The sequence below is a fragment of the Zalophus californianus genome, chromosome 3, assembly GCF_009762305.2.
Source record: "Zalophus californianus isolate mZalCal1 chromosome 3, mZalCal1.pri.v2, whole genome shotgun sequence".
Classification (NCBI taxonomy): Eukaryota; Metazoa; Chordata; class Mammalia; order Carnivora; family Otariidae; genus Zalophus; species Zalophus californianus.
This window is the reverse complement of record NC_045597.1, coordinates 32,720,767-32,735,583: the sequence shown is the minus strand read 5'-3', so window position 1 is coordinate 32,735,583 and position 14,817 is coordinate 32,720,767.

The following is a 14,817-nucleotide window of genomic DNA, read 5'->3' as shown; positions in this document are numbered from 1 at the left end:
TCTCATTAGTGGCTACATTCTGGAAAAGGAACAGTGTCTCTCATTCTTTGAGTGCACACAGATGAAAGTTTCCCTTTCAATCAAGCAGGATAATGGGGATAACCTGAGAGTACACATGCAGCCCATCAGTCTGGAGGAGGAAAGGTAGTATAATTCAGAGTGTTTGTTATTGCTATTATTTGGTCATCTAAGTTGATTAATGAGAGAGAGAGAAGGGGAAAGGAAGGAAGGAATGATGAAAGGGTGGAAGGAAGAAAGGGGGAGGAGAGGGGTATGACACAATAAGCCTGATGGGTAAATTCCCCCCCCAACACTGTCATAGGATACTCTGATACACCAAATACACTGCCCTGATGAGTCATCTCATTGCTTGTCTTTTTAGTGTCAAAACCAACTATGATCAAAATCAAAACCTTGTTTTAACATTTTGCAGAGGACACATACCTTTAATATTCTCATTAAAAAAATGAAAAGAACCTTGAAACTGACCTAGAGTTTCTTTTTATGGCTCAACAGGGAACTGTTTTCCCAATAAGCATAAAATGTCTTTATCAATATTAATTTTCTAGGTTATTGATGATGATGTGAAAAATTTTACAGTGAGTAAAAATATTTTGAGGACATAAATCTTTTGACATAGGGGCTGAAGTGAAATTATGTAGGACACTTGGCAGCACATTTAGAGTGCTATTTACTAAAATCTAATTTTGCTATTTTTTAGTTGACTTAATAATATGTTTATTAGAATAATTTAGTGACAAATAATTATGCTAATTTATCAAAAACGAGTATTGTGTGTGAGGGGGCGGGGAGGGGAATAGATAACTCATTGGCATGTATTTGCAAATATCTTGGGAGGTGGAGAGATTTATTCCTGTTGAATAATAGGAGACCCAAGAAATACATAAATCAGTTATCATAAAACTAAATGAAAAGAAGATGGAATTGAGATGTTTTTCTTTCTTCTACTCAGGTACATATTTCAGGTATAATTATTACCCAAAGGGGCTACATGACATGGCTGATTTAGGTTAGCTAAGCAAAAAGAATTTTATACTTCAAAGTTCAATAGGAAGAGGCAATGACAATTTATGTCTTTACTGCCAAAGAAACAAGAAGCTTTAGGAAGAAGATTAAATGTAATGATAGTTTAAAATCTTTCACTATTACTAATAAAATTGTCAAAATTGAAAAGTTAGACTGTGTATAAGGGAACTTGCATAAACTTAAGAAATAAAATGCATAAAATTGGAGTTGGTAATTTATTTCTACCCAAACAAATTTATTGCTTCTGTCTTATTAATCAAACTTGGTTTGTGTGGGTTTTTTTTTTTTCTCTACATTCCTAGGCTTCCTATCTGATTGTTCATAGGTTGAAGCTTACTGACAGGTGTATGCATACAAATATAAACACCAGTGATACCCTCTCCGATAAACTCTCTGAAAATGCAACATTTAGCCATGTAGATCAGTTATTAAACAGTTCTGTGCTGAACATTTTTCTGTGTGTTGTGAAATAAGAGTTTTTACATTTTCAATAACTAGCAGCTGAGTCCTCAAAATAGCTCTGTCAGTTAGGGAGTTGGACATTATTCCGATTTGGTTCAGGAGAAAACTGGGACTCAGAGTTATATACCTCGTTGAAATTAGTGAGAGCAAGGGATTATTATTATTATTATTATTTTAGGGAGAAAAGAAATTTAAGGGAGACACTGAAACTTACTTAAAGGTGAGGAACAAATTATAAAATCATGTCCAAACAAGGTCTAATGGTGGAAGAATAATATTATTCTGGGTGCCTTTCAGGTAAATGTATCATTAGAATAGATTCCAGATATTATTTCATCAAAACAGTGGGTAGGTTGAGGAGCCTTGCCAGAATAGCTTCTGAGAAGTTGAAAAATTCTAGGCTTAAAGATCTCTCTTTGTCATCTTTAAGCATAGGAAGATCTGTACCTTTGAAACAAATAATACATTATATGTTAAAAAAAAAGAAGATAGTAGGAAGGGAAGAATGAAGGGGGGGAGATTGGAGGGGGAGACGAACCATGAGAGACTATAGACTCTGAGAAACAAACTGAGGGTTCTGGGGGGGATGGGTTAGCCCGGTGATGGGTATTAAGGAGGGCACGTACTGCGTGGAGCACTGGGTGTTATATGCAAACAATGAATCATGCAACACTACATCAAAGACTAATGATGTAATGTATGGTGATTAACATAACATAATAAAAAAAAAAAGCATATAGGCAGATCTCATCCCTGCTTAAAAAACACATTTTGACCCTAAAAATATTTATTATATATGTGTGTTTCCTTTAATAAATGACTCAAGAACTATTTCAAGGGCATCTACTTTCTCATTCATCAAGTATTTATTAATCATCTATGACATACCTATGATACACCAGAAATTGTGTTAGAACCTTTGGATAGAGCACAGCCTGATAGAAGGGTAATCTATGCTGTTAAAAAAAAAACCACCAGCCCAACTTGGGGCCATTGATGTTAAAGACCTCATGTCAGCAAACCAACCCTTAATACCTAACCTAACAGTGGTTTCAATACCCCCTAGGAATGTAACCTTTAAGCAGTCAACATGGAATTTCCTGGTCAGCACTAGGAAATTTACTGATAGGCCCCTTCCATTCCCTTTGGAGGACAACCTTGACTAAAACAATATATTCTTTGCTAATAATTTCCATTTTTCCACTCCCTCTCTGCCTTTAAAAAACTTTCCTGTTTTACAGCTCAAAGGAGCTCAAATCCCATCTATTTGCTGGATGGGATACTGTCCTGTCCAATTCATGAATTGTTCAATAAAGCCAATCTTTTCAATTACTCAGTTGAATTTCTGTTGTCCAATGCCTTCATAGTACTTAAAAGTGGGGAAGATCAATATTATACAAATAAATAATATATAGGTAGGAAGTATAGTTTTAATTGAAGAAAATTAAGGATTGTAATGATTTAGGCAGCTGACTTAGATTCAGGTTGAGTAAAGGCTCCCTTGAGAAAGGGATATTAAATTTAAGACCTGAAGGGAAATTAGGAATTAGGCTAAACTTCTGGGGAAAAGAATCCCCGGAAGATACAGGCAGTACCAAGTTGCTGACAAATTTGGTTCTTTTTCCTTGGGAAAGTATCAAAGCATTTTAAATGGGCAGTTACAAAGTTAAATTTTTAGTTAATTTAACTGCTAGGAGGCAAATGGATTGAAGGAAAATAAAAGAAGATGCAAGAAGCTGGAAGCAGAGATTGTGGGGAACTGGCGTAGAGCTGTGGTAGCGGCGCTAGAGATGGGAACCTACCTGACAGACATCTGTTCAACCAAAAAAGGAGTGCCACGTGGACAAATGCTAATTATCATTATTTGGCTAAGCTTTTTTTTGTTAGTAAGTAGCAATATTTTAGAATAAAATCCATAATCCAAACTATTAGTGGGATACTATTGTTCCTATAACTTTGCAGAACTGATGCCAAATCTATGGAAAGAAGTTGAAAAAAAATGCTGGAAACATGAACTTTCTGAAAAATCTCAGTGTCTGGCATAGAGTTCTAAAGAAGTATGTCCCACACTTGCTTAGTTTTGAGGCTTCACAATAATTAAGTATCTAAGAACCAACAATGTTAAGTCCCATCCTGCCAGAGTTCAAGAAATCCATGTTTGTGTTTTGTTGTTGTTGTTGTTTTTACCCGTTTTATTCCCCAGGTGTTTTCTGAATATCCCCAGCGAAAGCTGACATGTTTGCCAAATCTGTCCTGGTGGCCACCGACCACTTTACCGCCAAGTGTCCCTGGACCACAACATGGCTTCTGGGCATGTCACTCCTTGTGGTCTTGAGACTGGATTCTCTCAACAGACTATTATTCCTTTCCCATCTCCCCCCTGCAGATTACATTCTCTGGCCGCAGATGCCCCATGGTGATAAGTGAGTCTATAATCCTTAAGAAGCTTTTTCTGAAGGCCTAGAGATAACAGAAGAGATCTGCAATTCAGAGAGAACAGAGCGGGAAACTTTAAATAGTCCATCTCAGTCCATGACCATATGGTCTCCCAGGCGGGACCACCCTTTCTCCCCAGCCTGTCCTCCAGAGCTTGTGTACCTGCAGGTACAGAAGTCTTTGCTTTCAAAGTGACTCTCCTCCAGTGATCACTTCCCTACCGGGGGTTTACTCCCAGCCACTGGAAAGAAATGCGTTTCTGGGTGAAAAACACTGGCAGGTATACAACCTCATCCCTGGCAAAGGCCAACTTAATGTTCTTTTGCCAAGGGCTTTAGACTCTGGATCTTGGGCTTCTCCACAGCAGGGTCGGAATTGTGCTTTACATTTGCCAAGATTATAAAATTATTACCCCCCTCACAAAACAATAATTGCCTTCCAGTATGGTTTCGGCTTTTAGAGAAACAGACACCTGATCAAAGTTTAAAAATGCTTGGGTCTATATTAGATTTCTAGGGTTTCCAGAACAAAGTACCACGGACTGGGTGGCTTCAACAATAGAAGTTTATTGTCTCACAATTCTGGAGACAAGAAATAAAATTCTAGAAGCCCATGATCAAAGTGTTGGCAAGGTTGGTTCCTTCTGGGAGCTGTGAGGAAGAATCTTTTCCATTCTTCTTTCCTACTCCTGGTGGCTGGCTGGCAATCTCTGCTTTCCTTGGGTTGTAGAATCATCATGCCAGTCTCTGCCTTCACCATCCCTGTGTGGTGTTCTTCCTGAATGCCTTCACCTTGTCTTCCTTCTAGTGTCTCTGGGTTCAAATTTCCCCTTTTGATAAGGATACCAGTCATAGTGAACCTGGGGAAGCTACCTCCCTCCCAGGATAAAGGAGTCCCTGTGGTTGAGGGGGAGGGGTGGCAGCGATGGTCGGTGGAATTATCCCAAGTTTAATCCTTTTTCCTCCCCTTCTAATAACTTCATTGTTTTGTTTTGGATTATGAAAGTACTATATGATCACTGTAGAGCATGTAGAAAATACAGGTAATCGTAGAGGAGGAAAAAAAAAAGCCATAATCCTAATAACTAAAATAACCAACACTTAAACATGGAATCATCTTGTTAATTAAAAACGGAAATTATCTTGTATACAAAGTTTATTATCCTGCCTTTTCTACTTAACATTATATTATGAACATTTAAAAATATAACAATATGCTTCAATATTATGATCTTTAAAAAAAATGACTGCTTGGTATTTTGTTACCGGATACATTATAATTTATTTAACCGTTCTTCTCTGGTTGGTTGTTTAGATGATTTCTGTATTCATATTAAACATAACAGGAAAATGAAGATTTTTGTACATAAATCTTGTGTGTATCTCTAATCATTTCCCTGTGTACATCCTTGTAAGTGGAGTCACAGGTCACATTTTTCAAGCTTTTGATTTGTGCTGCAGATATAACCAACCCAAAAGGGTGATATAACTTGTATCATGATGTCAAATAATACTCACGTTGCTGATCCCTTGTCAGCTCTGGATAGAGTAACATAAATTCCAAATTGAGGAGTAAAATGTGCCATTGCTTTATTTGCTTATTTTCCTTCTTTGTAATGATGTTAAACTGATTTTTTTTAGACATTCACATTTCTGTCTTTGTAAATTGTCTTTTCACGTTCTTTGTCCATTTCTCATTGAGGATTTTTATTATTGTTATCTTTTTCTTACCGATTTGTGAGAGAGGTCTTTTTCAGTCGCATGTGATACAATGTATTTTTTTTCCTCAGGATGCCAATTGCCTTTTAATTCTGTTTATGGTTTGTTTTAAAGAATAAAAACTTAATTTTTATGCCATTGACTATGTCAGTCCTTTCCTTTATGGTTTCTATCTTTGATTTTATGCCTTGAAATTGCTTTTTCAACCCAATGGCATATAAAAATTCATCTGTATTTTCTTACTGGTTTTTTTTGGGGGGGGGGTGTGTTTTTAATCTTTACACATTTAACTCTTTAGGCTGCCTGGAATTCATTTTTTGTGTGTGTGTAGAATAAGAAAAGGACCACATTTATTTCCTTTATATATATTTATACAGTTGTCTCAGCACATAATTCTCTTCTCCACAGCTTGGAATACCATTTCTGTCCTAAACCAAATTCTTACTCTATTGGAGTTGGGCTTTGTGGTTTTTTGTTGTTGTTGTTTTGTTTTGTTTTGTTTTTACATTCTATTCCTTAGAGTGATTTTCTTTTTCTTTTCTTTTTTTTTAAAGATTTTATTTATTTATTTGAGAGAGAGAGAATGAGAGAAGAGAGAGAGCATGAGAGGGAAGAGGGTCAGAGGGAGAAGCAGACTCCCCGCTGAGCAGGGAGCCCGATGCAGGACTCAGTCCTGGGACTCCAGGATCATGACCTGAGCCGAAGGCAGTTGCTTAACCAACTGAGACACCCAGGTGCCCCTTACAGTGGTTTTCAAGGTCCCCCATTTTTAATTTTATCTTTATAGCTTAATATAGATATAAATAGTTGAGAAAATCATTTCCTTGTTTCTCATAGCAACCTTGATATGAAAGACTAAATTATACTAAGTTCTCCAGTGTTCCCTTCCCTAGTTCAGTGCACTGGTAATCCCTTGTTTCTGGACACACCCTGATTTAAGGCTGACTTGTAGCTTTTGGAAGTGGTAACCAAGGTGGAGGTGATGCGAGTGGCCAGCCTGGGTGCAGGCAGTGAGAGTGTGCATTGACTGTAAAGAATTTACAAACAACAAAATAACTGAAAAACACCGATCTGCTTTTTATTATCCCTGTGTACCAGCAAATTTAAATAATGTTAATGATAAAATACTCCTCTCCTAAAAAATCTTTTGTGGGTTTAAATTCTAAACGATTTCCATAGTTATGCTTAAGTTTTAATAACATATGCATGGTTTCAAATTAGTATAAACATTATATTCTCTATGGAAGGTAATTCAGAGAACTCCAAATTACACAGTCGGCTCTTAACACACAGAGATTAACTACCTGTGCTTGTTTGAAGAGTAAATTTGTAAAAGTTCACAATCATTTGAGCTTGCTTGGGGAGCAGTTTTCCAGCTCCTGAGGAACTAGATATTCCTGCATTTAAATGGTAGATGCCAAGTGAACAAGAGAGCACAGTGATTGTAAATTGGAAGAAACGGGACGTGATGAATTTTCTGGTAAAGCTATTTTAGTGGAAATTTTTTGTCTGCAGAGAGATTTGAGAGCTGCGAAAATCGATTATGAAGAAACAAAGACATGGGTGGTATAGCAAGTTCTAGAATTTATTGTAAAATGAGATTTTTATAAGTATTTGCAAAACTTACCTGCATGTCTAAGATTTTCCATATATAGATGTATATCTATATATCTGTTGCCTTATTTGAAAAGATTAGAAAATTAAAATTAATATAATCTACTAGTTTGTAGAGGTCTTTACAGTTTTGTGCATTACTGTAACAGACAGATACATAGGTTTATGTTTTATTTCCATCTCTAAGTTTTGCACCATCACTTATTTTCCTTTTGGCATTGTAATATTTATTTGTGTTTAATCAATTAGTTCATTTGTATAGGGAAAATTCTATGACAGAGTTAATAAAAGGAAATTTTCATCTCTGGGATTTTTTTCCTGGTCATTATTATAATTTTCTTCATTTCATAATTATTACTGAAAATAATTTTGTTGTCTGAGAAGAGGGTGTGAAGAAGTGCTCTGCTCCAAGTTTTTTTTTTTTTTTAAGGTTTATTTATTTATTTATTTGATAGAGAGAGAGAGACAGCAAGAGAGGGAACACAAGCAGGCGGAGCGGGAGAGGGAGAAGCAGGCTTCCTGCCGAGCAAGGAGCCCGACGCGGGGGCTTGATCCCAGGACCCTGGGATCATGACCCGAGCCGAAGGCAGACGCCCAATGACTGAGCCACCCAGGCGCTCCTGCTCCAAGTTTTAAACATGCTAGGTGCACCTGGCGCTAGGTAGCACTCCTTTCCACAGCAAACCCTTCCCCCCGTGGGTGAGTCTGAGCCCCATCCCCGAAAGAGCCTCTACTGCTTCTGTAGTATTTTTAGTTGCCTTGGGGCCTGCACTCACCCCAGGGTTTAGAGTGTGTAGAGATATTCTGTAGCACCTATTCGACAGCCTTCCCAGACATGTCAGTTGGCCAACGACATCTCCTTCAAGTCACTCCAAACATATCAAAGTTTCTGGTTGGCATTCCTCCTAGTTTCCCCTGATTTCTTTCTTACATTTCCACCATCCTCCTCCTGGTGACGTATATTGAAGGTTAGTCCTATGGCAGTACCTTTCCAAGGTCTTATCCGGAAGTCAACTACTGACCGTCCACCACAGGAAGAAGGGGATAGGGAGCCTGCGAGAAATTATTACCAATGTAAAATGTGACCAAATAACTCAGTGCACTCCTCTCCGAGCGTCAGGGCGATGGGCAGAGGAGGAGTGCCCTTCTAAGGGTTAAAAAGAGGGTAGCTGACGCTCTGCAATGATGCGTAAGCCTCCTGTGTTATTTCTACCTCTAGAATTAAGAATTCTAGCTTTAAAACAAGTGGCTGGAATGCATATTCTTTGACAAAAAATACGCACAGATATTTAGAGCTGCAGTTTCTAGTCTACGCCCTTCACTTTATAAATGAAAAAATTAAGTCCTAGAGAAGCCAAGTCACTTGAGTTAATTCCTCAAGTTAGTAGTCGAATTGGAACCAGAGCTCAAATCTACTTACTCCAAATTAAGTATGTTTTCTAAAAGAGATACTGCTGTCTTTGCTTTTACGTCACTCTTAACCTTTCTCCACAATTCCTGCCAACTGGTTGTTGTGAGGATTAAGTACAATAATATATATTAAAAATGTGCCTGAACTCCTAAAAGCCCTAAGAAAGAAAGAAAGAACGAACGGAAGAAAGAAAGAAAGAAAGAAAGAAAAAAGAAATCCTGGCAGCCTTACCATTATTCTAATAAATGCTCCACGTGATAGAGGCCTTCAAAAGCATGGAAATTGTGCCTTTTCATTCTGTTCTGTATGGATTAAACCTTTTCCCTTTTAGCGTGATACTGACATACTTCTGCTCCAGGGAACTAATGTTCCCATCTCAAATGACTTCTTTGGCAGGAACAGAAATTAACATGTTAATACCAAAAAAGACATGGGAAGAGATTAAGACAGGGAATGGCAGCATGTCTTAAAAGTTATCAAGAGTCAAATGCCAGTGCGTTGTTTTTATTTTAAAAGAAAGTGTCGAGCAGCTATATAATCACAGGCAATTATCTGTGATTGTGGATGTAACCTCTCCCCTTCTTCCTTCTACTTATCTACTTGAAGATTTCTAGTCTTTTCATTAGTTTCTGTTTTATTCATTCATTCCTTCCCCCCAAAAATATTTACTAAAACACTATTATGTGCCTACTCTATGGCTACAACAATGAATATAATACGAGCACAATCTAGAGAAAGAAACAGAGACAATTATGGTAAACTGTGGAAAGAATTAGAACAGCAGAACCAGGTGTTAGAGAAACAAGGACAATAAAATTTAGCAAAACTTGGTACATTCATGTTCTTTATAAAGAAGCAATTCTGTTAAAAGTATTTCTTGGGGGATACAAGTAAAACCAAAAGTTTCAAAATCTTTTTTTTTTTTTTTTTTTTTTGAAGCCTAGCAACTCAAAGTTTGTAGTCTATCCTGACTGAGGATAATCAGTATATGGCTACTTTTTGAACTCATTTGAAATTTCTTCTCTGATTCTTTACTTTGTGAATTTGATTCTGATTTCTTTGATTTGAGATATAATGAATAAGGAGTTGCATTCTAGTATTTGTTACGCTTTAAGGACTCATAAACCATTTCCCATTACTAAATATTATCTATTGAAACTGAGAGGCTTGGGTTGGAATCTTTGGATATATCAGCAGCAATATGATCAATGGTCAACAGTGACATGATGAGGCAAAGACTATCACTAGGTAGGGTTTTGGAAATAAGGAAACTGTGAATGCATTGCAAATAGGCAGATTAGATTGAGAGGTAGGAAGCATGTTAATAAAGAATCATTTTATTTTGATTGATACGCTAAACTGGTTTACTGTTCCTAGAGGTAGTACATAAAATATCTTTCCAGGGGGTTAAGAAATAAGAAAAAGTAAATAACCACTGTTATTATCCTCAATTGTGAGAATGAGGACCAGAGGGGAATTATTGTGTAAGACTCAATTATGGACTAATAAAAAGGGCACAGTTTGGTAATGAACAGATAATTCCTTTCTGTGGGTTAATTCCAGTAATAAATTCTGAGGACATACAACCTTAATGTAGATGAAGAAGAAATATCCAAAAGTAGACAAGAATAAAAATTAACAGAGAAGAATTAAAAATGCAACATAATAAAGGCAGGAGAGGGAGAAATGAGCAAAGCCGAGGAAAGAAATAGAAGCACTCAAAAGCTACCGTATATTCTCACCGTGTACAATATATAAGAACAAAGTAAGCAGTGAAGGTAATATGGGCACTGAGAGATACTGGGGAGTATTTTATTTCCTGTGGATAAGCAGTTATTCAAAAATACAATGAATACCTTACTCATTTTAAAAGATTCAAGAGGGGACGCCTGGGTGGCTCAGTTGGTTAAGCATCTGCCTTCAGCTCAGGTCATGATCCCAGGGTCCTAGGATCGAGCCCCATCTTGTCGGGCTCCCTGCTCAGCGGGGGGACTGCTTCTCCCTCTCCCTCTGCTGCTCCCCCAGCTTGTGCTCACTCTCTCGGGCTCTCTCTCAAATAAATAAATAAAATCTTAAAAAAAATAAAAGATTCAAGTGATATAAGCATAGACTATGGGAAATGAGTAAGACTTTCTCTCAATGAAAATGAAAATTTTGAAGTAAATTGGATAATATTAATATATATTCAAGGATTTAGGCTATAGATTTAATCCTTGAGTCTGTCATAACAAAAGCAATATAAAAGAAGATGAGTGAGACTGGGTTTACCATAGAATCTCAAATCCTATTATTTTTAGGTCTGTATACAGACATAAGAAATAATATTTATTTGCCTGTTAAGGAGGCCAACTTCTTTTTTTTAAGATTTTATTTATTTATTTGAGAGAAAAAGAGTAAGACAGAGAGAGCACGAGCAGGGTGAGGGGCAGAGAGAGAAGCAGGCTCTCCTCTGAGCAGGGAGCCGGATGTGGGACTGGATCTAGGACCCTGGGATCATGACCTGAGCCGAAGGCAGACGCTTAACGCACTGAGCCACCCAGGCGCCCAGGAGGCCAACTTCTTACATACTTGAACAACTTACCATTCACTTTGGGGCATCCTTGGTGATGGATGGGGAGGAAGCTCAGAGAGAAAGTGAGAAGAGAGTTTCCCATGCTCCTGAAAGTCTGATTGTCTCTGATTTGTACCCCCCACTTCTGGTAAATATAAACACATAGAAGTTCATGACTTCATTTTTCTCTGCCTATAGAATTATAGTGACCTATCACTATACTCTAACAGATTTTATAAGAAATATTTAAAAGTATAGAGGACATACAAAACTAATAATTAAGGTGACAATATATGCCGGTCACTGTCTGTGACCATGTACCTATATGAAATTATGTAATCTTCACAACAGTCTGTGAAGAAGGTGTTCTTTTGAGACAAAGAAAAGGAAACAAAAAGGAGGGGCTTATTAAATGTTACACAGCTGGCCTGACAGGGAATCAGATACAAACCCAAGCCATCTGACTTCAAATCTTGTCACCATAATGCCTCACTTATGTGGGTAAAAATAGAATGAAGTATTATTTTCCCAGTGTTATTAAGATATAATTGACATATAACAGTGCATTAGTCCAAGGCATACAACATAATGTTTTGATACATGTATACATTGCAAAATGATCACAAGTTAACGTCCATTACTTCACAGTTATAATTTTTTCTTACGTTTAGAACTTTTAAGATATACTTTCTTAGCAATTTTCAAATGTACAATAGTGTATCATTAACTATAGCTGCCATGTTGTACCTTACATCCCTGGAACTTGTTTATCTAATCACTGAAAGTTTGCACCTTTTGAATACCTTCAACCATTTACCACCCTCCCCATCCTCCACCTCTGGCAACTGCCAATCTGTTTTCAGTATCTACGAGTTCAGTTTTTCTAGATTTCACATAAAGTGAGATCATGCGGTATTTGTCTTTCTCTGTCTGACTTGTTTCACTCATAATGCCCTCAAAGTCCATCAGTGTTGTCACAAATGGCAAGATTTCCTTCTTTTTTATGGCTGAATAATACTAAATGAAATATTGAAGAAAATCTCTTTACATATATTTATCCATGATCCTCTTTACATATATTTATTCCAGTATGGAATAATGTAGACTCTCTTTTAATTTCGTTATATGAAAATAACCTAACCCTCTCTGCTAATTCAGGACCCAGGTGTTTTTTGTTTTCGATTGTGTTTCTATCTCTTACACTATTTCTTCATCTCTTTCAAAATGTGAACATTTCTTTTTTTTTTTTCTTTAAGATTCCACTTATGTATTAGAGAGAGAGACAGCGAGAGAGGGAGCACAAGCAGGGGGAGTGGGAGAGGGAGAAGCAGGCTTCCCGCGGAGCAGGGAGCGGGGCTCGATCCAAGGACCCTGGGACCATGACCTGAGCTGAAGTCAGACGCTTAATGACTGAGCCACCCAGGCGCCCCTAAAATGTGAACATTTCTAACCCATCTTAGTCACCAAAAAGAGTGCGCGAAAAATGTCTAATCTGAGGGCAGCTGATCTGTATCAGCTAGAGTCAGGTTGCTCAGGAGAGTTATTGAAGCAGCTTCACACACAGCATTTATTCTTGCACATAAACAAAAACAGCAACAGAGTTCAGAGAACATAGTCTGGAGAAAGCACAACATCATGGAAACCCAGGATCCTTCTATCTTTTGCTCTCCTTGATTTCCATCTGCACTGTATAAGATTGCTGCAGCAATTCCATCTGCATCACTGGGGTAGAAGAAAGGAGAGAGAGAGAGAGAGAGAGAGAGAGAGAGAATTTCTGGTTTAGAGAAGCTTCCCAGAAAGTCCACAGGGCACTTCCTCTTTTCTCTGACTAGAAATTAGTCACATGGCCACATCTAATTGCAGAAAACCCTGCGGACTAGAGTCTTTCACTGGACACACAGCCCCCCTGAATAAAACTGGAGTTCTGTTACTCTAAGGTGGACAGTGAGAATGAATGTTGGTAGAAAGAACAAACAGCAGCTGGAATTGTATGATGAAGAAACTTAGGGACTCCAGAGTGCCCTGAGGAAAAAATACCCTGGGAATCAGAGCCCAGTTCAGAAATCCACTCTAAACCTAAAAGAGTAAGTGGGAAGCAACTGTGTGCTAGGGAACTGGATTAGGTTCATTTGTACTCATTTATAATGGATTAATTTTTTTAAGTGTTGGGAGTCAACTTCTACCTAAAGGGTTTCTTATAGGTTGGATTTACATAGCAATAGTTACTTTAAAATTTTTTTAGGAATGAAAGAAAGCCCCCAACTTAATTATTCTAACTATGCATTCCCTGAAATCAATCAGACGCGGACTCAGCCCTCCCCTTTCTGTTCCTTAGAACATAACACAATGGTTTAGAGGCCAGGGAAGAACCTCCCTTCCTTTCCTTTGTTTTCTCTGTCTTAAACCACCATCTCTGAATCCCAAGGTACAGTGGAGATACACACCAAAGAAATTTTTAGATAATTACACTCCATTCTTTTCATCTCATTTCAAATTATAGAAATGAAACTGCCACCAGATAAGGACATTTTCATAAGCACTTTACTTCTATGTTCCAATGGATGTTGATGAGAGAACATATGTACGCACAGCCATAGTCACAAACATTTATAACCTCCAGCAACTATAAAGTCTCATCTGTTCTATAAAGAAAGGCTCTGTTCCCAGTGCCATTTGCCTGCGGATGTTGATCACTTGACAGTTACATTTAAAGGCAGCAGGCTCCTGACTCTGAATCCTATGCATTAAACACCTGTTCCCTGTCAGACACTTCAGCTGACATTTTTCCAAGAGACCTAGTTATTTTGTTGGGACCGTTCCTTGCCCCATGAACCACATAAAGAATAGGCAGGGGATTGCCGGAGATTTCAAGGCAATTTCTGCTCTAAGTTGAAAGCAGAGCCCTGCAAGGCTCTTGACATGTGAAAAGAGACACAGGAAGGTCCAAGTTTACCAACAGACAGAGCACCTTGAGCTGCCCCCACCCAGGCCCTCTGCCATGGTAGACCAGCATCTTCTGATACCATTGTTGGCATATTATTGTGACACTGCAGCTGGCTGGCAGACTCTTTTATAACCCAACATTAAACATGTGGTTATAAAAGTTATCCATCGTTACCATAGTAAGATAGAACTATATAAGAGAAATCACAAATAAAAAAATACACATTATCAGGAACCACAAGGTTCCTGGTGTAAAGTTAGATTGCTGCAGGTTTACAGATGCTGGTAGACGACATGAGACTCCCCGGTCAGAGGTAAAGGACAGTGCATTCTGGCAATAGAGGATCTGCAATGCTTTGGACCAGTTCCTGAGCCCAGATTCTCACAGAGTGACACACAGAGGGTCTAAGGGCATCTCTATACAGTGGGTTTGGTTACAGGCGAGAAACACTGAACGAATCTTTTCTTATGGGCAGTAGCCTGCCTGAACTTCCTCTCAGAAGGAGAGATCATGGTTGTTAAAGTGGGTAGTAAACCAATGTACTTTTTCCTCCAGAGAGACATTATCTCTGCCTTCTAAGGCTATTCACAACACATTCTTGGAAAGGCAGTCTGCAAGAAGGAACAGTCAGGGC